At 31.8% G+C, this 25,370-nt stretch overlaps 1 protein-coding gene across 1 annotated transcript in view; it reads right to left on the bottom strand.

Annotated features, from left to right (window-relative positions):
* Nucleotides 1-25,370, bottom strand: part of LOC124356798 (thrombospondin type-1 domain-containing protein 7A-like) — a 591,350-nt gene that overhangs the window by 475,928 nt on the left and 90,052 nt on the right. Inside the window, 1 exon segment of the mRNA XM_046808007.1 lies at nucleotides 401-453. The gene's annotated coding sequence lies outside the window, so the exon portion shown is untranslated.

Raw genomic sequence — 25,370 nt, 5'->3', positions numbered from 1 at the left:
CTTGACCCTTTGTTAGTTTGCGCGTCGTGGAACGGCTTATGTCGGAGGTCATCTTCCTCTGATGACCGCGTGCCTAATTAATTTGGCCTCTTCAAGAGTGTAATCAACTGCCTTTGTAGAATAAAATCATAAAAATGAATTGAATTAATGTATCTAGTCTAGTGTGTTGTTTAAGATAAGATAGGATAAGAAATACTGGCTCAAATGATGAAAGCAAGGTTTCAAATGAAATTAAAAATCAACATAATAACATATAAATTAGACGAATTCTTCTTTGGTCATACTAACATGTAATATATAGTTAAATAATAAAAAAACTAATATTTTTAGTATTATACCGAATTGTTTTCTGTTTATCATGCTTAAACGAAGGATAGAAATTTAAACTCCATTTACTCACCTAATATCGATGTTGTTTTCACAAAAATGTTTTCAACTCGATTCAACGACTTCCTGAAACAGGTGAAGTACATGTAAAATTAGTATTAATTAGTTTTAGTGTAGGCCTACTAAAATCTGTTACAAAGTGAATTAGATATCGTTTGACTGTTGTTACATTTATTTCTGTTCAGAACGATGAATAAAATTCACTAACCATATATTTTCGGGAAATTCAATTTGTTTAAGCAACTAAACATGTAAATAATAATCTCAAAATGTATAAAACATGTACTGTACTTCTATTTGTGTCGTATAACAGTCTTAAATCTAGGAGTTACAACATTGAACGTAATTTAAGGTCCTTAAGATGTAACTGTGCCATAAAATGATTTTAATGTTTTATTTTATTAAAAAATGTTATAAATCTATATTTTTGATATGAAATCTCTAAAAAAATGCATAAATAATGTTTTTAAACACACAAAAACAGTGGTTAACAATTATTAGAGTGAACACAATGTGCTTTCCGATTCAGGTTTGAAATTGCAAAACAGGTAGTTAATTACTTTTTACGTAACTCCTCAAATTCGTAATATAATTAAAAAGAATACTGGTAGACATTGTTTGTGAATATTCCATTAGCATATATAACACCCAATTACCGCACAATGTTATGTTTCTGAATTCAGGATGGCTTGTGTAAACCGCAGGGAGACTGTACGGAGTCTGCACGCAGGTGTGCTCGACAGTATAAATATTTGCTACAGGGATATTCCACTGCAGCTCAAGCACGATTCTCCCTCCATTCTAGTCCATCTGAATCTAAATTGGTGTTTTTAATGTAGTTTGAGAAATTGTCTATGTAGCATAATATTCACGTGGTATCACGTTGTGCAGCTAGTGTTTAAAAGACAATATTTAATTATTTCTCTACAGTTCTATCAGTTTTAATGATTTAGGGTTAATTTACAACATTTTCCATAATCTTTGTGTGAGCTTTGGCTATAGCAATGAAGATAAGTCTTCATTCGGATGAGGGGTGCTGATTATTATTGTCAGTTCTGAGATTCGACACCAGGGTGGTGCCCACTTTGATTGTCACCGTAATACACTCAAAGCTATTATTTATTAATCATATGATTATTTTAACATTAAATTCTAAAGGTATTTTATAGTTTCTTTATTTTTAAAGGTTATCCAAATAGTTTCAAAACTTTAAGCATGTTGCCTGTTTATTACATTGTGAATATATATTTGACTGCATACATTTTACTATCTAGTAATTGTGAAATCAATGCAAAGTATTTAATAATAATACCGTACTACGCTTTAAAGACCTAGATGCCTTGCACCTGTAAGCCATTACAACCAAAATTCCAGTGGTGTAACTAATTTGTAATTTACATTTAATATGTATACATACTTTAATGCAAGCTATCTAAAACGTACACAGTCGATTGGCAAAGCTTACAATGAAAATGCACAATCAGTCGGTATTTTTCAAAACCAACAGCGTATGGGTATTTCCTATCCCTATCTCCATTTTACAAACCCCTGCCCACACACAGAACAGATTTGCTTAGTCAACCGATCGTCATCAACCTTCAATTCACATAAGACATGTTTGTTTGTATCCATGACTGGATACACTACCGTGGTATTGTCTGTGCCCTGTTGAAAAGGAGTATTTATCTATATTTGTATTTTGATAAAATATTGTTTATTGGAGAGTAAATAATTAGTAGAATCCTTATGGGAGACTTAGTTATTACTGCACATAGTGATAATTCATATAAAAGTGCAGAATGTAGTACATTTCTGTCAAACACCGAGATAGAAAAGAAACTAGTGAGGAACTGTTTGACTTTCAGGACAGTCAATATATTGTTCTGTCAGAGCGAGAACAAAACTCTACTTTTGCCTTAGGTCGAGTAACTGTAATTTTGTTTCGCTGAATGTAGTGAAGCTCAACCCTGAATTTATCATCTGTCCTTCCTTAAATATTACAATAGCAGTATTTTCTGCCCAATTGTTGACGAAACAAGAAACATAAAAATGTTAGGTTAGGTTACTAAAAACTTAAACATGAAATTGGGAGCTAAGCCCAGTCGAGGAAAATCCCATGATTAGTTACTTTAGCAATTATTATAAAACAAGAAGAGTTGGTATTAAAGAGATCCTAACTAAACTTAACCAGAATATTTGTAGGTTTGTACTAAAATCAACAGCCTTATTAGTAAAATAAAGCCAAAGGAGGTAAGGTCCCAGTATACTAATATCCAATTGGACGGGTGTGACGTTAAAGGCATTTATTCTATGGCTTCTTTTATTAACATAAGATTGATATTGAATATGTTTGGGAGCAAGTGGATAAAGCTCCAGTGTGAAAACCATTATCATAAGTTCAGCATCTGTATGAATATAGAGTTATTTACAAAACGTAGGATAGTGATATTATGATTGCCAAGGACTATTTTTAATCAAACATGGACTATGGGTAATCGCATTAAGATAGTAATAATGAATTAGGAACCTAGTCATATTATCTTATAAATGGACGGATCTTACTTTAAAATTTATAATTTAATACTGTGGCTTATGTCTTAACCCAGTGCAGATAATTAACATCTTTGGTGGGTAAAGGACATAGCCCCTTCAGGATAATAATAAACACCATGACTGTCCGAGAAGTTTTGTTAGTGAAGAATATGATAGTTACTTTCGAAATACTGATTTTATTTGCTCATTCATTGGGTCTATACTTGGTATAGTAGATATATTCCAAATTTTGTATCCCTAAATACACGTTTTTACGGTAGAAATATTAGGAAAATATTGTTATGTTTCAACACTTGTAATAGTAGGTAACAGTACGAAATTAAAATAGTTATTGAAAAAATACTTAATTTAATACAAAAGTCTGTAAAACAGCGGTCGAATCTGAAAAAGTATTACAAATATGTGTTGTTTTATAAAGTTTTGGTTGTATGGAGGTAAATCTACAAGTTTGAACTTAAAAATTAAATACAAATCTGAAACACAATTGCTCAATTCCCCAATAATATTTTGGAATACGAGTATATGTTTTCAAAAGTATAGTAACATTTTAGAAATATGGTATGTTCCGAAATATGGTATGTACCACGTATGGTCTTGCGAAAATAAACATTTTTATTTTATGGTAATAGTTGCTATATTCTCCTCTGAAGCAAAGCAAAATTCCTATGATTTGACTAAAACACAGGTAGGGTAGTTTTATAATTTCTTGTGTCGTTCTAATACCTTTAGAAATACTTGTATAGCAATGTGTTCTCAAGATATACTTCTGACAGGCTTCGCTTGCGATCAGCAATATACTATAGTGTTACATACAATAATATTATACTAGAGTTTACCTAGTAAACTAAAAAAGGGGAACTCCATATGTGATCTTTGTAGAAATTTTCATAGTGACCTGAAGAGAATAAGTGAATAAAGTGATTAATTTATAGAAACACGTTAACTAGAATACTCGATAGATTGGTATCAGATGCCAATGACAAAGATATTTGAGTCGTCAAATTAAGGTAATATCTTTGTTGAAACATTTAGGGTGCAAAAAATGTCTTGCTTCAGTCCTCTAAGTAGTTTTATTGGTAAGTACTTAGAGATTACCTGAGATACGGAACATAGCAGTTAGTCAAACTTTTGAAAATTTGAACACTCATTTCTACCTTTTAGATTGAAGTTGACTAATTTTATTAAGAACGAACGAGTTTTATTAGGTACACTATGAAACATACAACTGATATACAGTAATTAGTCCTCTGCTTCCGTTATTGTTGAAAGAGCTGTTATTGATATGAATGATACTTATACCTATATAGAACGTCAATTCCCGTAGGTTCTCCATATACGTCATCCTTAATTTTATATAGAAATACTCTATAAGAGTGAATAGTGTTTAGGTTCAAATATATGTCTAATCTTACATCTTCTTTATTGTGGTTCTCTTCTGGCTGTTTTATACCTGCCAGTTGAACATAAACTGAGTACAGGAAAAATCTATGTCACTTATAACCATAAGTGCACAGTAGTGGTACTAATGGAAGTGTAACTCCCGTAGTATTAACATTAAGAGTGGTTGGTGTTCCCTGCTCACTTCTTTGACTAGAAGAGGCCTAAACCACCCTTTTACCAAGCTTTCATGAGTAGTACTAACCATTCCTCTTCATAATGAGTACATGGAATCTCAATAGGAGGCGGCCAACCTAAACGACCTGTTACTTTGGAAGCATGTCAGAAGTCCTCATATGACTAAGTGAAATGAGAAGTATTTCCCATTTATTTTCTAAGTAAAACACATACACGCACACACACACTCACACAAAACTGGTAAACCGTAACGTTTATTGTGCAAAACCTCATTTAAAGGTCGAAAATGTCGAAAGGTGAAAAACTGGTAAAACTGTTTAGAAAAAGATGACTCAAACATAACAGGAATTTGAAGTAAAACATTTGGAACATAAGTAATTAAATTAATATTTATGTTTGAATAAATGTTATTAGGATAAAATATCTATTCAATACATTTTACAAATGCGTTGAAAAAATGTTTTAAAAATAATTAAGGCTATAAAGTAAAGAGAGTTAATTAAATTATAAGTTTTATAGTAATGAATTGTGCGAAACTTGATAGCAGCATTTAAAATAAGATCTATGTAAGTGTACATATATAAAGATTTCTTTGTTTACAGATGAATGATTTCCATCACTCATAATTTGCATATCTACATGTTCCATACATTAAGAAATCAAACTTTTCAGAGAGAGGACAATTTAAAACGATTTATAAAGGATTCCTAAGAAATCCCTTACATTTCAAACATTTTCTCTTCCGTAAGGTGCATTATTGTCTTTCGCTCAAACAAATAAAGGTCTGAAATGAACCCTTCCCTAGAACCACTCCCTAGGGATCGACTCTACAGATCTCATATCCGGAGCGTTGAGAGGGGGGGGGGAGTGGGGAACAGGAAGACTCCGATTCTGACAAGTTAAAGCGATATCTTATCGTATAACGTTTTCGTTATACGGAATCTTATATCTACCTTTTATAATATGCTATTTTTAATGTTTTTATATCCTAAGAGACATTTGTAACCAATTTGTAATAGTGATTAAATATTTATTATGAGGTATTAGAAGGAAAATGAACTCTATTGTAATTGAAAGTAAAAAACATAAAACTCGTTATATAAATAATATAAACCTTAGTAAAAAAAACTGTTCCAAATTGTTTATTTTTTGGATAAGGCCTTTAAAAACCAAAGGTTTCATCATCAGGCAACTCCACAAATAAATAAATGAGTTGTTTGATTTTGAAAGACCTCGTTCAAAAGTAAAAAATTTGAAAAAGTATTGTGTTTATTCACATTTAGTAATATTTAAAAATTTTCCAATTGCTCCAAGAGTCTTCAAAACTTTACATTTTTACTTGTTGTCTTAACAAGAAAATAGAAGTGACAACGTCAGCTTTTCTTTAGGCCCAATACCTCACTGTTAGAAAAACACGATACAATATTTTATCATCATGACACTCTCTAAATAAGTGCCTTAAATTTTTATGTATTCTTTACTAACACAAACTTGAAAGTCTTTTAGAAAGTCACGTACGTTTAATGGAACATTTCTGTTAAACTTACATTATGGAAAATCACCATTTTAAGAATAAAACTAGAACAATATCTTGGATTTGATTCAAAGAAATATGAAAAATTTACAATTAATTAATTAAGCGTGACAATTCATTAAGATATGTAAACTAAGCTTTTCCATTGTAAACTTAGGTAAATAATAATACCTTACTAAAGCTGACAACTTTTAAAGTAAATTATGTGTAATCTCTTTGGTGGGACAAAAATAAATCAGTTATGTCCTGTGAATAGATTGTATACATCATAGGCACTGAGCGGAAGATGAATCATCGTTGAAATATGATGGAACAATGTAGCTGATAGCCTCTAAACCAGCGGATGAATAATTGTTGTGTCTGGGGAAACGTTTAAAAACAAGTCTGTGGTTGTTGAATATTTATGTAGCTACCCTCCCCTTCATTTCCCTGTCACTTCTAGCAGGGTCTTCCGTCGCTGTTTGACCATTTTCAAAAGTTTTCTTTAAGTTAATAGGATAATTTTTCTATATATAAAGTTTTTTGTGAAAAATTATTTGTAGATTAGTGATTTACTATATAGGTAGGTTTGTTAATAGTCATGGCCAATGATATACCTACTAATCAAATACGCTTGGGTTAACGAACTGGGGGTAAATTGTTGTTTCTTTTATTAAATTGAACTTCATAAGTACACCAAATCAATACCAAAACAAAGTCGTCCAGATTTACTTCAACAATAGTGGAATTATTGTAAGAAATCTTCTATTGATCTTCCTTCTGCAGAATTATTACATTAAAATATGTAATCCACACATTTTATCTTTTTCTATAACCCAAAGCTTTTACAATAATTCTGAAACCTAATGGCCTCACTGCATTTCGCCTCTGACTTTAGATCTAAGTTAGAGATAACGCAGGTTCAGATCCTATCTGTGGCCACAAAACTTTCTGTCAGGTTGGTAAACCCTTATGTATCGGTGCAAGGTAGAAGACCTCTACCTGCGCCTGAAATATGCTGACCATTTGACCAGCCGGTTTTTCTTCCTTTGTGTCTTGTGTGTGTTATATGTTATCAAATATTCTAGATGGAGCTAACGCCGATGTATGTATTGTGGTTTTACCCTCTGGTTATAGTATCTATACCGAAACGCGTAACTGGTTTGTAATACTGGATTTTATTACAAGGAACGTTTTAGTCTAGTTTATTGTTGATACAACACACATGGTAAGAGCGAATAGCCAACGAAAATGTACAGGGTACGGCTGAAAATGGAATAAGCAAAAGGCTAAAAAAAAACGAATTTTGGACTGCTAGAATAACAAAACTTTCACATCATCTCTTCGGTGGGAGCGAGCTAAAATTATTTGTTTTCTACCACAAACTATCCACGAATATGGATATTATTCACTCTCAACTCAAATTACTCTTAATACATTTCTCAACACTAAGAAAAGTTAATATTTTGAGTACGGTAAAGCATATCAAATGTTACAAAACACTTACGATATCGCTCAAAAATAGTTTGATAGCTTGGTTCACTTTATGCTTGATAGGCTGAACTTGTGTTTTATGTAAACTAGAAGCGATGGCAGGTATTTATAAATTTCCTCTTTTGATTCAGATCCCATCAAATTATAAATTAAAATTTAATTATTAAATTAAATTAAAACCATAATTTACATATACAACTGAATGAATCATTTGAAAAAAGTAAATATTTGTACATTATGTTCACTATTAGGATTTTTATTTTCAGTTAAGTTATTGATTCTATAAACTTTTAGAACCACCCTAATCAATAACTGTTATTTTAAATTCAATATAATATTTGTTACTCGTGGTTTGATAAATAATATATGAACCTTAATTATTTTAACGTTCATAAAACATAGCCACGTTAATGACTCTCAGTAAAGAGGTGATGTTGCCTTTGAGAGGCCGAGGTAGAGTGATAAAGCCTCAATTTATGATAATGAAAGGATGACACGGCGGCGTCGTAGCATGGTGTGTCCTTATTCTCCATTTCAAATTTCCCTTCATCACTGTGGTTTTCTCACCGCACCAGATGTCCGCTACATTACCACCTTCTTCACTTATAACGCTTTTCAATTTATTTTTAACTAAACTCTTTTATGCTCCGTTCATGTCACTGGGGCTTTTAGCATTTGGAAGATTTGGTAGAACTTATTTTACAAATCCTGTGCAACATAGACTGACTTGTTAAAAAGTGATAATAATTTACGAATATATACGTACATAAATATATCAGTACAACGTAATACCTTAGGAGATGACAGCCAGTTTGCATTGTATAGCTGCACGCCTTGGTTTCTTCAAAACGATATATAAATTTATTCAATGAATAAAATCAATTTTTAGCCGCACCATTTTTTGGGCAGGTAAAGATAGAAAAATATCACACAAAATTTTGTTCAGATCATGTATTTCTAAGCTTGACATGTGGAAACCAAAAGTCAGGCTACTATATAAAAATAACGCCACTGTCAGAAAAAAAGGGACTCAAAGTATTCACTTTTAGTTAAATAATTTATCTGAATACTCGTATAGTTAGGTGATGCTGATTTTACAATATTTACACCATCTGACGGATGGCTTTATATGACTCATGCTATAAATAATATAACCCATAAGAAAAAATATCTTCTATATTTTAACAATATTTTGTCATCCTCATATTCTTACTCTAACGAGAGGGGCTGAGGATCAATTCCTTTCTTTGGTAATGTTCCTCTATAGACCTCACGAAAAATCAGGTTCTGTGCTTATAGAATGAAAATCCTCTTTTGGCTCCCGGACTATACGTCTAAGAAGTAATTTTTATGAAATGCCATGGTAAATTTAATCATTAAACTTTATTGGTTGTGCGTTAGCCAAGCCAACCACTCGTGGGGCTGTTAAATGTTATTTATGTTTGTCTGCCTGTCTTCTTGGCTATCCGTACGATATCTAAAACAATATCTATGGACATGATGTTTTATATGCAGCTTCATTTCTATATGAGGAATAATAAGTTCGATTAAGATGAATGTTATTTTATTGTTTTGGATAAGCGTTAGCGAATATTTTTACGTTGGTATTATAGGTAATTATAATGGAAGCGATAAGCATTCTGATATTTCAACATGTGTTATATAACATACGCAACCAAAATATCCTATCTCATACGATATAATTTTATGTTATACTTGGTGTGTAAAATCATACTTTTAAAACATTGAAATTAAACCCAATTTAATGCAAAATATTGTGATAGGACATATCATTAAAAATTTCTTCTGCAAATTAATAAGACACTGAAATATTATTTATTCTATACATGTTTGACCTCCATGATCTCATGGATTCTTTGAAATCTGGAAACTGGCGGGACGGAACTCCTGACTGAAGTACACATTAATGGGATGAGATTTGAAGAGTTTACTTGACACAAGCAGTACTGTTACTTGCTCCTGTTATACGACTCCAAGGAGATTACTCAAAGGTGTAATCAACCAATCAAATTTTTGAAGTGTTGATTATCGAACATATGAGTTCAGTTGAGACAAGCAGTACTGTTACTTGTTCCTGTTGTACGACTCCAAGGAGATCACTCAAAGGTTTAATCAACCAATCAAGTTAGCGAAGTGTTGATTATCGAACATGTGAGTTCAGTTGACACAAGCAGTACTGTTACTTGTTCCTGTTATACGACTCCAAGGAGATCACTCAAAGGTGTAATCAACCAATCAAGTTAGCGAAGGGTTGATTATCGAACATGTGAGTTTAGTTGAACACAAGCAGTACTGCTACTTGTTCCTGTTATACGACTCCAAGGAGATCACTTCAAAGGTGTAATCAACCAATCAAGTTAGCGAAGGGTTGATTATCGAACATATGAGTTCAGTTGACACAAGCAGTAATGTTACTTGCTCCTGTTATACGACTCCAAGGAGATCACTCAAAGGGGTGTAATCAACCAATCAAGTTAGCGAAGTGTTGATTATCGAACATGTGAGTTTAGTTGACACAAGCAGTACTGTTACTTGTTCCTGTTATCCGACTCCAAGGAGATTACTCAGAGGTGTAATCAACCAATCAAGTTAGCGAAGTGTTGATTATCGAACATGTGAGTTCAGTTGACACAAGCAGTACTGTTACTTGTTCCTGTTATCCGACTCCAAGGAGATCACTCAAAGGTTTAATCAACCAATCAAGTTAGCGAAGTGTTGATTATCGAACATATGAGTTCAGTTGACACAAGCAGTACTGTTACTTGTTCCTGTTATACGACTCCAAGGAGATCACTCAAAGGTTTAATCAACCAATCAAGTTAGCGAAGTGTTGATTATCGAACATGTGAGTTCAGTTGACACAAGCAGTACTGTTACTTGTTCCTGTTATACGACTCCAAGGAGATCACTCAAAGGTGTAATCAACCAATCAAGTTAGCGAAGTGTTGATTATCGAACATGTGAGTTCAGTTGACACAAGCAGTACTGTTACTTGTTCCTGTTATACGACTCCAAGGAGATACTCAAGGTGTGTAATCAACCAATCAAGATAGCGAAGTGTTGATTATCGAACATGTGAGTTCAGTTGACACAAGCAGTACTGTTTCTTGCTCCTGTTATCCGACTCCAAGGAGATTACTCAGAGGTGTAATCAACCAATTAAGTTAGCGAAGTATTGATTGTCGAACATGTGAGTTCATTTGACACAAGCACTACTGTTACTTGTTCCTGTTATACGACGACTCCAAGGGGATCACTCAAAGGTGTAATCAACCAATCAAGATAGCGAAGTGCTGATTATCGAACATGTGAGTTCAGTTGACACAAGCAGAGCTGTTACTTGCTTCTGTTATACGACTCCAAGGAGATTACTCAGAGGTGTAATCAACCAATCAAGTTAGCGAAGTGTTGATTATCGAACATGTCAGTTCAGTTGATACAAGCAATGTTGTATCAGACGTGGTTAATTTATAGTCAGTAATCAATTCTGTCTTACTACTAAAATCTTTTCGTTTCATTTATTTATTATTCGAATAATAATGTGATTTAGTTTTATGTAACCATTTTTATTGGTCTAAACAATATTAGGAGGCTTTCATAAGATTATTTTACAATAATGCCAAGAAGTGGGAAAGCAATAATTATTCCTGCAAATGTACTAGTGACATGTAAATGGAATAACCTTTGCAGGTGTGATACTAGAGGAAAAAATATTTAAAAGGCTTAAACTCTAATATATTCAACTGTACAGATAACACATATCGTATAGGATTTACTTTAAAATAAAATATATGGTTGTGCATGAATTCTTAAATTAACAAACAGTGTGCTCAAGAACTAGCGTTATTTTACAGTACGCCAAACTTGGTTTTACTACTGGTTTCAGATACTCTCCAATTAAAAAAGTATAGATACTCGAGTTTGAACTTTAACCGAAAACTAGCTAGTAAACCTGCAATTATGGTTTTTAAATCGACATTTCGCAGGTCTATTTCTGCTTTTAGTTAAATAAAGAAAAATATTTGCAAGCAGCAACTTTTTACATCAGTAAGAATGAAAAAGTTTCAGAATTTGTCGGTTTTAAACCAAACTGAAACTCTGAATATTCGTAACTCGGAAACTTGCCGAGCCAACACCGCCTTGGGCAGTCTGGCGGTTTGTGGGTTCTAACGAGCAGGCGCCGGCCGCGGCAAATTAACAGTATCCCTTCCGATAAGTTGGAAGAAAGGTAGATGCGGTTGCCATCTTGAAATGTATAACTGTTCTGCATTATTAGCTTATAAAATTTAATTAGGATACCGAAGTGACAATAAATATCAATGTTGGTATGTTAATATAATCTTAACACTTTGAAACACTTACAAGATCCTTAATCTTCAACCTTAAAAGAGAAAATTTGCTATAAGCATATAAGGGTCTTTATAAAAACGTGAATCCGAAATTAAATTTGTAAGCATATTAACTTATAGTGGTTCAATTGTATACTTATTCTTGTATACCTTTAAACGGCTACCACTTAAAACCCATAAGAATTATAAAAGATGAATACAACAAGAATAAATACGTTTTAAAGAAGCACTCAACTGATTTTCTTGGACGTAAAGTAGCAGATACCTTAGGAAAACACAAAGTATATTTAAAAAATAAACATTTAAGATCTAAATTAACCTCTCGCCATTCCAAAATCACCAAATGTTACTCTTTCCTGCCTATTATTAGCTCTCATGATTCACCTTACAGGGAATTGTCTAAAGTCTTTTGGATATTTTAATACCATTGGTAGGAAATACATACTCCTTTGTTAAAAATCCTAGGGATTTTGAAGAAGAGTGAAAATCCCTGAAGTTGGCTGAAACTGACCAACTAGTAAGTTTTGACGTTGAACGACTATTGACAAATATACCAGTTCCAGAAACTCATTAAAATCATTAATCATTAAAATGAACACAGTTATATCTTTATAAAATATTTCATCTACTACGCAACTTATCAAAATGTGATTGATTATCGACGGTAACACAATTCTAGATTATTTTTATTGTTCAATAACTACGACACCATGTTGTAATGATAACCAAAACAACTTCGCATTCCGTTTACATTTTTCTCTAAAAATAACGATGCAGTGTCGTTACAGAGCTCAATGTTGTGCACGTAGCGTTACCATGCAGAGCGTGGATGTAGGTCAGGCACAATACGAGAGACTATGACGTCATCAGTGTGTGCGGTTAGTTTGGCCGTCTGATGAGTCCATTGTGTCTAGTTGGAGAAGTGACGCTGTAATGGCACATAGGCGCTACTACAATAGCCGGTGATTGCCGGCTAACAACTACCTTACCTTGCCTGTCTGTCTGCCCGTGACAGCTCTTACGAGAAAGGTCTATCCTATAAAATAATAGCTTTTAAGTTAAATCAATGTCAATTTACCATTCGATTCTTCTTTACAAGTCGTTGCTTATAAGTCACTCCATTACTAGAATAAAACAAATTTCAGCAAGAAATCATTACTTTAAACAAGGTGGGAGTACTTCAGACCAAATATCGCGTAACATGCTTCTCTCAATTGCATCGACAAATTCAATTGTGTAATTAGCTCTCTTCACTTTCCATCTGTCTTGCGAAAAGGGACACACTGGCAGGCAGAATAAAACAAATCTAAGAGAAATTTTGCAATAACTCTTAGTGATATTAAATGTACAAGATAAGTTTACTCTCAATTTATTATTGAGATGTCAAAGTCTAAGAATGTATTATTTTAGAAGACAAAGTTAGGGTTAAGAAGCCTTTCTCTAACCTTTAGCCTTGGGTCAACCGGTTTAAAGGTGAATGCCGAACCACCACCAGTGGCCGGGCAGGTGGGCTGCTTGCAAGGGTAGGATCGCTCATCGGTCAACCATCCAAGCAGCAGCCACACTCAACGTTGCTTGATTCGGTTATCTTGTGATAACCACCGTGCCCATTGTGCTACACTGCACCATTGGCAACTCTGTGTTGTAGGTTTTGGTAACACTCAGAGTAGATCCCATAAAGGGCGTAAACCACAATTGAACTTTATTTTGTCTCTATGCAATACAATAAATCGAGACAACAGAGTAATAGAAAAGGAACCGACAGACTGTACCAAAGGCATTACCAACTAATCGAACTTCATTATTGCGTTACTGAAATGTTACATGATCTAACTCAGTTTGTTTTGCGTTTTTCTCGTTTCTATCATGGATACCTGGATGCTATCAGATCTATGTAAAAATGTTCGCTAACGCTTAGAGAAGTCGTGTATTATAACATTTTAGGTGATATCAAACTCTATGGTGCCTACGTATTAAGTATAACAGTGTGAATAGCTACCAGACATAGTAAGATGGTCACATTTAAAGTTTAATTTGACGTTGAGGGAGTTTACTATAATAAGTATTTATTCGAGAGCATATTTTCTCGACAGAAAGAAGTCTGTTAATACTAGTAGGTTTGAATGAACCAATATACACACATGACAGTGCTACTTATGTACTGGCAGTAATTCAAAGCAACCAAGTAAATTATGTATTTATCTATTTGCTTTTTTAATGGTGATCTGTTACGATACATTTTACTTTCGATTCATTGGAGAATAAATTAATAAGTAATTAAATGTATGCATTGGAATGAAACATAGGTTTACTAATTCCAATGGTTTTTTAGTCATCGTTAATGCTATAAATTACCGATATACTCGTACATGGCACTAATTTATATACAGGAATTCAATGACAACACTGTATATTTTATACTTGAGAAGTGAAAATAAATTTACTGCAAATAGAATACTAGAAATGTTTGAATTTACAGCGCGAGCGTGGAGTCAGCCGTCAGTGCAGTTGGTGCAGAGCGCCTACAAATCAAACAGGCAAGTTGCGTGCTGCATACATATCACCCCCTCCCCCCGCTCACGTCATGGCTACGCGCTCGCCTCATGGTGTCGACAGACTATAGTACAAGTTTTCATTCACAAAAACTAACAATGCAGTCTGTTATAGGTCGGCTGTAAAGAAATGACCTTGAGTGTTTCCTATAAAAATAATGTTCACACTTCTATATCCTTATTAACCATAGAAACCATTATTAACTTAACCATACAAGTACTACGGGACATGCTTCATTGTAAGATGTAAGCTTCCAAACGCTACACGCAAACGTTTTTCGTATAAAGTTTATACTTTTTTAGTTCAAACGTTTAAAAAAGATAAGCATTCTATTTATAAATACTCAATACAATAATCTAAAAAAAATAAAAATCTCTACGATATGTTTGAACTATTTCTATTCAATGAGATAGCTCCCATAGTTGCATGACTAATATGAGATAATATTGTAAGTATTATAAGTACGGTATGTATTAGTATAAGTTTTCAATGTGGGGCTAAAATCAAAATAGGCGCTAATACATTTGGCTCTTAAGGTGATGCGATGGATTTTGTTAGGATTTAGACTTTATTTTAACACCATTGCCCATACAGATAGCCTAAGTTCCCTAAAAACAGAGAAATTAAAAAATATTGCTGATAATGTCACGAGTTGTATGCATTTTAACTATAAACACTAATATAATGTTGTTTTAAGGGCCAAATAAAAACCGATACAGTATGTAAATGTCGTAAATATATGCACGTATTGTCATGCTTTTAATGATTTATATAACTGGATAAGTTGTTAGTAATTTTAATGAAATGTAATTTTGGTGAATGTTGTGTGAAAATAAGATTATTTTTAAATAAAAAAATGTTATTTCCTTTCATCTACATACTGCAAATTAAATGTACATCCTAATCTTCAACAGTTTTTTGTCTTTGGGCCTAATTTAAGAATGGCTTTAAATTCTGCTCAAGTGTCCAAAAGTTCTACTGCAAGTGCTACCACTCCTTGGAGAATGATACAAAAATACTTTTTTCTATTATATGTTTTCAAAAGGGGTATTTATACGAGCTGGGAACAAAATTATATAAAAAAAACTATAAAAAATAATATTCTAACAAAAAAGATTGATCTATATTAACAGTCCAAAATTGTCAATCAATAAAGTAAAACTTAGTCTAACAGGTTCTATTTATTATTTCGTTTGTAAATGATTTAATGTTAGATTTTTATAAAAAAAGCATTAACATTTTTTTAATGAACGATTTTTTTAAGGAAATGCCAAAAAATATCATAACGATTTACTAGTTCTTTAGCAGAATATTAAGGCTAAATCTAAGTAAGATTATTATTATTATATCTGAATATGCAAACGAGAACTAATTGTGACGTCAAGATGAAGGTAAATACTGTCATGAAAATATCCAAATATACAAAGTAAATATGTATTTTCATATATATATATATATACATATATATATATATATATACATATATAAATATATATATATATACATATATAAATATATATATTATATATATATATATATATATATATATATATATATATATATATAAATAAGCGTTCTGTGATAGATCTCTGTAACAATCACCTAAATTAAAATTTTGTCACCAATGTACTACGGATTTTGACAGATTGTAATATTGAACTATTATTATACAGAAACTTCATCAGCTGTGCTTCCATCACAAATGATGATAAAGTTGGCAATACACCAATTCGTCGCAATCGAATTATCCAGTGTCAAAGTGGCTCTCAGAGTACGTAGCGACGGTTTTGCCAGCAACCCTATCTCCCAGGCACAAGATGGCGTTCGGAATATGATGGCTTTCCATGCAAAGCCTGTTTTCCAGTCTCCAGATTCGGAATATTAGGGATTCTCTATAACCATATTTCTTCTGTTTGAATATAGTTGCTTGAGCACTGATTTCAAACTATAGTATGTTATCCTTTTAAATATGTTCTACACCATTATTTAAGTTTCAAGTTTCTTAGTGTTTGGACAATAATATTCTAGGGCGTTTTGTTTCTCCTATTTTCACTACTATTAATAAGCTCAAAGTACTGATGTCTGCATAACATTCTTAAACATTACTCATTTCACAGTACCGGTAACGTTGTTTTCACAGAATATTTACACGTAGGATAAGGGGTTGATTAAATTTTATAATTTATTATAAAGCAAGATATTAATCAAGTGAAACCATTTTTTCAGTCATTACTATTTATATACGTTATATCTTTTCCACTGTGAGGTACAATCGTTTATATTTTCGACACAGTAATGTATAAGGAGATATATTTCGTGTATTTGTAAATAAATTTAACATTTTATTGATAATAATAATTTAATACTAATGTTTAGTATATTTTAGTTTTCTATAAGAGTTTAAAACTATAAAAAACATTATTTTTGAACTTTTTGTCACTCCACGGGAGCAATATTTTTGGGTCATAATCATATGCAAAGATTTGAATCTTTCAAATATGAATGTGCATCCATCCGCAAGGTTTCTTTTAGTATGCAAAGAAAAAGTTGCATTGATAAAATTACACATTGATTTTATCTGCGTTTTCACAATACTTTATTTTAGATTAGTCTATGTATACCGGCGTAAGATTCGTATATATTTCTGTATGCTTCTGAAGCCTATATTAGGAAGCAATAGTTCTAGAATATCTATTCAATCAGAAATCCACGAAAATAAATAATTATTAATGATAACTTACAATGATTTCCTTGACTGTCGGTAACGTATTCGCTGTTAAATTTTGGAGTAACTAAAAAGACAATTTTTGATTTTACATAAAAACATTACATTAAAAATAACCAAAAAGATTTAACCTATAAGTTTTCTGTAATCTGAATGAAAGTCGTGCTTTCATTGGTATTCCGGGTTTCGATCTTACTGGACAATTGAAATAAATATCAAACAAAATTTCAATGACTTAATCTACGACACGGCTTCCAGAGTACAAAAATATTGGGACAAGAAATAGTAGACTTCTGCAATATATTCAGTAGTGAAAAGTAAGTAATTATATTTTGCCACGTCTTTATTGTCCTGTATTTTATTGCATTGTAAATGAACTTAAATCCTATGTTTCATTGAGAAAGGTATAACAGCAAAACGAAATGATGTTTTATAAATCTGGAAAGTTAAGGCAAATATTCTGAGATTTTAATTTTAATTACTTTAAAAAATCATAAGTTATTTTTAAGTTTATAACTGCTAGAACAGTCCATACATTGTTTTCTTACTGTTAAGAACTGCCTTACAAGCCTAATGGCAATAAACAGTTTCATATTGCGTGATATATTGTACATTATAATTTGTAAAACTCCTAAATACTTTTTCTTGAAAAACCCAGCGTTATTGAACATACCAATACTGATTTGAAAATGTGACACGGACACTTTTATGACGAGAATCGTAGCTGATTTCACATTGAAGCAAGTATATTGTGGGTGTTCAAATAAGAAAGTTATATTGCGATGGTAAATTTCTATTTCCACAGATTGACTCCGTTGGCGCCGAAGTTGTTACAACGTAGGTAAGCTATTATAAGTTTGGACATGCGGTTACTTCCAAGTTGCCGATACCGCTTTCGGGGAACTTAATTTCACGGAGGCTGCCGCCTTCTTCCCTTGACGTAACTTGAGTCCTTGTCGGCTGCTTGGTCTGTCTTTGTTACCGCATGACAACCACCCGCCCCACTATTAAGGTTGTTTAAACTCTTCTGTTCTAAATGTCACAATTGTTAAATAAGTAAAAAAAACATTATGGTTGCCTGTAAAGTCGGTTTTACGGGCGAAGATTTTACGTGACAACGTCTTTTTCTCGGTAGAATATTTATTGATATGAATATTATTAAATTGCACAATAGGAACAAGGAATTGAATGAAAATAAGAATTGCACAAATTTTAACTATAGAAATATATTTTGTTTACTAAGACATTGTACATAATTTGAAATTAATTAAAATTTGTTATTGTAAATGGTAAAGTTGAATAAAACATTTACTAAAATTGGAATTTGAAATTCTTGTTAAACACAGTTAAATTCTAACTCCGCGCGTGGTGATTGGTCGGTTTAGTTCGTTTGTTTGGTCGCACTGTTATGACAGGTTAGAGGTTATAATTTGTTATTTTAAATGTTTGACTAGCAATACGCGCTGTTTCTTCTCAATCGACTGAATTACGATTGATTGCAGAGTGATTTAAACTAATAATTTACTTAACACTATCAACATTTGTCAATAGTATGACATAACCTATAAAACTCAGTTTCTCAACTTTTGTGTCAATCTAACAATTAATCAATCAATCATAGTTTACGATAATGAAATATCAGTGTACAATTATTTACCTTTATTGTTGTAGTTGTTGTAAATGACGAATCTAAGCACTCCACATTTTCACGAATAAACATAGTTATCTGCTTTATCCCGTGCGGCGGACCCACAGTTATCTGCTTTATCCCGTGGGGATCCCGTGCGGCGGACCCACTGGACGGGCATCGTAACGTTACCGGGCGTTACACTTTTTCATGAGTGACTCCGAGCCGCAACCTAATTTAAGACGTTGTCACGTCAAAAAAATTAATTGCTCTGAAAGGAATGTTTATTTCTGTAATTTGAAATAATCTAGAATGATATATCATATTTTAAGGAGTATTTAAAAATAAGTTGGACTATCCATTTTAATATTATAAGTTTTGAGGCACTTATTTGTGAAATCTTTATATTATATAATCACTTATCTCTTGAATTTTGCCGTCTTAATCAATCTGAATTATCTAAATAAAAACAGTTAAATGAAGCCCTATATTATACATTCATTTTTGACTAATCATATACTGTATTATATGTTAAATATGTATATTATACCTAAACATATATTGTACAATATTGTAGTTTAACCGGAGCTATAAAGCTAGTCAGGTTTTCTTCCATAGTTTACAAACTAGAAACACATATTTTAACTTATAATTTCAAAACGAATTTCATTCATTTACAGACTTATTTCATTTTGGGAGTGCTCCATATTACGTACGTACATACGTGGTCATGATAAATGGAGGATTTAACCTTTACAAAGGTCATAGTTTTACTTTGCTACAGTCCACATAATAAGGTTACATTCTTTTGTACTGTGTATATATATATATATATATATATATATATATATATATATATATATATATAAGCATATACAGTATATATAGAAGCTGTTTGACTTTGAGAAAATTAATATAGGTAATTATTAGGTAATGTAGCCTGCTATCGGTTAGTAATCCCAATTTTAAGAAAAGAAGAAAACAATGTTATGTTAAATAGCCGCAAAAATGCTTAAATGTTAAAGCATGTGTTTACAATATTATTTTAAATATACACAAACACTATGCGTTCGAATTTTGTTGTTGACAATGAGAACTAAAGCAATCTTTTGAATATTTGCTATCCTTCAATAACACTACGTTTCAAGATCTGCAATCTAACCTCTTTCCTCAGTACTGAAGTTACAACAAAACTCAGTCAACTGCAATTAACTTTGTGTAGGTAAAATAAACATTGCCCACCAGATCGCTACGCAAGTCAATATGTCACCTAATGTACCAGTTTAGATGGAAGTTTTTTTATTAGGTGTTACTCAGAGATATCAATTTCATTGTTTTATTCAAAAACATGAAATTACTTACTTAGCTTCCATCGTAAGAAAGTAGAAATATCACGAATATAAAAATTATATCGACTGAATTTAAAGATTCATTTTATAAAATAAATTGTGAGTTAATGTCAAAAACGTAGCACGTTTGTATCTAACGCAATAACTAAAAGTATTATTAAGATTCAAATAATTCATGGCAAGTGACACTTTTTAAACTTTTAATATTCATTAACGGTTAGTATGACAATAATATGGTAGATTAGAGTATTTAATAATATTTGTAAGTAACCTGTTTGTGTTTATATGTAATCGGTATAATATGTAGTGTGTAACGTCCTTGAGTCCCATGTAAGATAAATAAACTCGATATTATATATCTTTAAATAAGAGTCACAATGTTGTGAATAATGGTATTGACATTTTGTATAACGGTAATTAATTTTAAACGTAATGTAACTCCAGTTTGATTGCACCTGATAAAAGTATATGCAATGTTTATTAATTGTAAATAATAATAGTAAGAAGTATAATAACTTTTGTACATTAAGATGGTGAAATAATTATTGTTATAATGAAATTATTATTAAAAATAAAAAAAATTAAGTAGTTTTTTTGTGGAATGGAAAACATTACACTTTAAAAGAATGTTTAAATGAAATTTGTGAACATAGCACACTTGCTTTAGAAGGCATTAAGGAAGTAATTAACAGTCGGAGGAGAAACTTCATAAGACCAAGAATAACAAAACAAAACTTTAGTGGAGACAAAACGTGTGCTGGACATATCTGTGTCGTAAGCCACGGCATAGCGAGTGATAAGCAACTAAAATTATGTTGAAAAGGAACAAAGTAGCATCAAATTTTATCAGACTAAGTTTATTTACTAATATTTTTTAGACAATCAAGATGAGTGAAAGGCTGATGGAACAACATTTTAGCATTGTATCCTGGATAAAATATCATAAGCCTTGTCGTTTAATTGTAGATTAACAAATAAAATTAAATGTTATTTTTGAAGTAATATTTGCACTTGGCCAGTCATAAAATACGTGTGATTAGTTTCATTCGTTGGTAAAATTTAATGTTTGAACAAACTAATTATTACTAAATTACACATACGATACTGTAAGGAAGTTATGTGATTCCATCTATCCTGTCAATTAATATGACAGGAAAACTTGGCGAACCTAGAAAAGATCTGTATGGATTAAGTACAAATTAAATTATAATTATATGCAAAATATAATTTATGTTATGGTCTGCATTCGAATGATAGTGAATCCATTCGGAACCTTAGCCTAGAAGTTCTATGTATATATGTTTAGCCAATTTTTTAAAATTTTATGTGATTTCGTTGATTTAATCAGTCTTAATGTTGCAAATATCTGAAAATTATATGGTTTATCTACTTTCCATTGTGTGTAGGATAGTGTTTATGACTTATATCAGTAAATGAAAGAAATTACGAGTTGTAACAAGTTTCACACTAGTCATTAAAACCTATACGATATAATATGTATATTTGTATGTATATGTATTTTTCACGTAGAACGATAATATACTATGTCCATTGATGGAACTCACCATCAGGCGGCGCTGCAAAATATGAAAGTTATCAAAGTGCCTGCACATTGTAAACTGCAATTACGAGACAATTACGTATGTTAAAATAGCCAAATATACTATCGCCAAATATTTGAAGGTGCTAAGTTTTGATGTATATTTGTCTTTAAAATACATTTATGGTTGAACTTAAAGATTAAAGTATTACCACTTTAAAATAAAGAACATGTAGGTGTACAAGGACTATTAACATACACCTTTGCCAGATTTTTTTGATCGTGACAACGAGATAAACTTTACATCGGCGTTGGAAATATAACTCACTTGAACCAGAAGTGCTCATACACGGGCAAAGCTTACGAAAAGCGTACAAAGCCACGGGAAACAGCTAGTACATGATAAAATAGTATCTCACATACATAAATTTATATTTAAAAATTTTACTGGATAGTCTGTAATTCTGACCCACCGAACCTCGCAATGGCTAATAACTCTGGTAAAGCTTTCAAAAAATTTTGTAAAACCAGCCCTGAGTCCTAAGAATACATAAGATTCAGAGACGGCTTACTGTAAACAAGCTGATTGCTCGACTCTGTGACAGGGTCACAAATCACGTGTCATGTTCACGCTCCGTGAGAGATTGCTAAAGTTGTTTTGAAATAAACGATATTGTTTGCGATCCAAATGCCTCTAATTATAGGACAACACACTCTACTGCAGGAAATAACAAAAATGCCTAACCATAAATCGACTCATTAGATTTACTATACATTGCGTTCTATAGTTTTAAACAAAAGTTATAAAGCAATGTAATTTTCTGCGGTGGTCAGAGACTACATGTGTATGACTACTCAAAACTCTAGCCTTGAATAATCTTTTTCAAAACCTGACCGTTCATAGTTTGCTTATTAATTAAAATGGAAACTGTTACATTATATACTTCAATGTAACATGTATTATATACTTATAATAAACGTACGAAGACAGGAATGTCTGCCCGCATCAACAGTCTGAGTGTTCGAAACTCTTTGTCAAATTTGTAGCTAGATGTTTGTTCTGCGATGTATTAAACTGTGAAGTGTATACACAATAATTTGTTCCACTAACTGAAGATAAAGTGGCCCAATAATATATATTAATATTTTTTACCTTTGCAAAATTATGATGGTTTTATAATTTAATTACATCTCGAAGTAACTTTTTGTTGATTTAAATCACACTTTTAAAAAAAAATATAATTTTTTCGCCAACTTAGTAACTCCTAGCCGTGAAGTTGTGGTGTTTCCGATTGAACTCGGTTTCAGCAATCGAACAGTTAGGTGTATGTATAGTTTACGTGCGTATACACATTTACGATATTTTTTCACTATAAAACATGAATTTCAAACTTGTTATCTTGAAATTCACACTTACCTTCCCTTTGATTTAACTTCAGTGAGTTTGCTAAGCTGATGTAATTTGCTTTTGATTGGGTAAATTTATGTCAGTAAGTATTTATAGAAGAATTTAGGTAAATTTGTTAACAGGCCCAAGAAAATAATGGTTTAGTTAAGCGCGACATCTTAACGGTATGCATAAGTCTTATGATTCCAGGAAATCGTATGTTCTTTCAACTATTATCTACTTAGAATATATTTATATTTTAATCATATTGTCGTTAAATAAAATCACGAAAAAATATGTCTCTATTTTAATTTGCAGAATTTCTGTAAAATTTTTGTGTCTCTATTTTCAACCAAATTCTATAGGGACTGAAATAAAAAATCCACTTAAATCCATAAAATCTTCTCATCAAGAGTAAAAATGTGTTTTTTTTAGTTATTTAATTCAGGAAAGATACTTTAAAGGGATTTTAATAAAAATGATAAAGTTTGTTGCACTATTTTTCACAATTTTTAGACCTTAAACCTTCACACAGCAAAAGTGACTTTGACTTATTAATACAATCATTTGGATACATGATACAGAAAAACGTAACGTGCGTTATTATTTTTGTTAATATAAACTAATATTAACGAGTAGCAAGAAACCTATGAACCATATAAGAACAAATTAAATTTTATATGCGGCAATTATTTTGGATAAAAACTAACAAATTTCCATGTTATTTTAAATCTATATTTAAGTTTGAAAAAGTCCAATAACTTTTAAAAGTAACCGGCAATTTTATCTGCGATAGTAATTAACTTATATAGTGTTATTCTTCTATTATTTCACAAGCACATGTCCACAGCTTTGACTGCGATTACCAATTTAATGACGGGTACGTCAAAGGCACCTCCTTTTTAAATGGCTTAACTAACACTCCTGAAAATAAATAATAGAGCCTAGAGGATATTCTAGTCTCATGATCCTCTTCAGAAAAATTGTACTTTAAGTTTAAAACAATGTTTTTTGGTCCTGAACGCTCCCCATCCTGAAGAGAGTGGAAATCTTTTTTAAAAGTATTAGTTGTAGTAATGTTATTGGTAGCACTTATGATGTATGAGGATGGAGTCTTATAATTTTGAAACGGAAGCAGGTATGCTCAGTGTTACATATTTCAGTGTTTAATTTTAAGAGGTTCAAAATTATATTCCCATTAGTTTTTATTTGACGTACACTTTTGGTTTGAATCAGTTATATTTAACTCACCGGTTTCCTTTGTTACTATGATTAATATATATATATATATATATATATATATATATATATATATATATATATATATATATATTCCTAGTCCCACGTCAGTCACAAAGCGTGTACAAGGCAATTGTAACTCCTTCCACTCTAAAGTACTTTCGGTTTCTTAAGTAGCGTTTTCATTGTTGCCACGGCCAAAAAACGAATTTACATTCATAGGTCCGAAAAGTCTCCTTGAGTTAAAATATCTTTTACTTCCGGCCATTTTATTCTACTTTCTATGGTATATAGTGTTTGCATTGTTACCCCGAGTAATGCAACATACAACCCGTTGTTCCGTAACGACTACCTTGGTAACAAATGTTTCAAGAAGAACAACCTCAGAGACCTCAGAGAACTGACTACTCATTGGGCATAAGACACGTGTGTATCACATGTAATCTTTTTAGGGCATAGAGAAGATGTAAAACAAAATATAGCTCTTTGGGCGTTGCAATATCATTTCATCTTCACTGGATTTTAGATTTTTATAACAGTGCTATAGTTTAGTTTTCTATTTGAGTCATGTGAGTCATAAAAACTAAACACTACAAACTTTATTCCTACAAACTCTGTACAATACAAGTATTGTTGAATATATGTAAAAGAGATAGTTAATTATTAAAAAGCACAAACAGAACAAACATACATTTATACTATTCCAATTTACTATTCATTGGACACCTTTCTATTCATATGTATGTCCCTCTCTCCTTTAAAATCAACTGTACTGATTAATTATAAAGAACCATTCTTGCAGCCATTACAATCTTGATAATTTATCCAATCCTTATAAAAACGTAAAAAGTATTACATCGATGGTACTTCACTGAATGTAATTATTGTTTAAAGGGGTTTTTTAAACTCATTAAATATTCACCTTATCGTCTAAAAAGCCTATCCCACATCTCAAACCTGTGCGTTTTGTTTTTGTGCTGTCCCATGCTCTGTTGTTTCAAAGAGCCCCAAAATGATAAAACGGAATGTTTACTTAATTCTGAGAGAAGAGTAAAAAC

This window comes from Homalodisca vitripennis, chromosome 3 (assembly GCF_021130785.1).
Source record: "Homalodisca vitripennis isolate AUS2020 chromosome 3, UT_GWSS_2.1, whole genome shotgun sequence".
Lineage (NCBI taxonomy): Eukaryota > Metazoa > Arthropoda > Insecta > Hemiptera > Cicadellidae > Homalodisca > Homalodisca vitripennis.
This window is presented reverse-complemented; position numbering and strand designations above follow the sequence as displayed.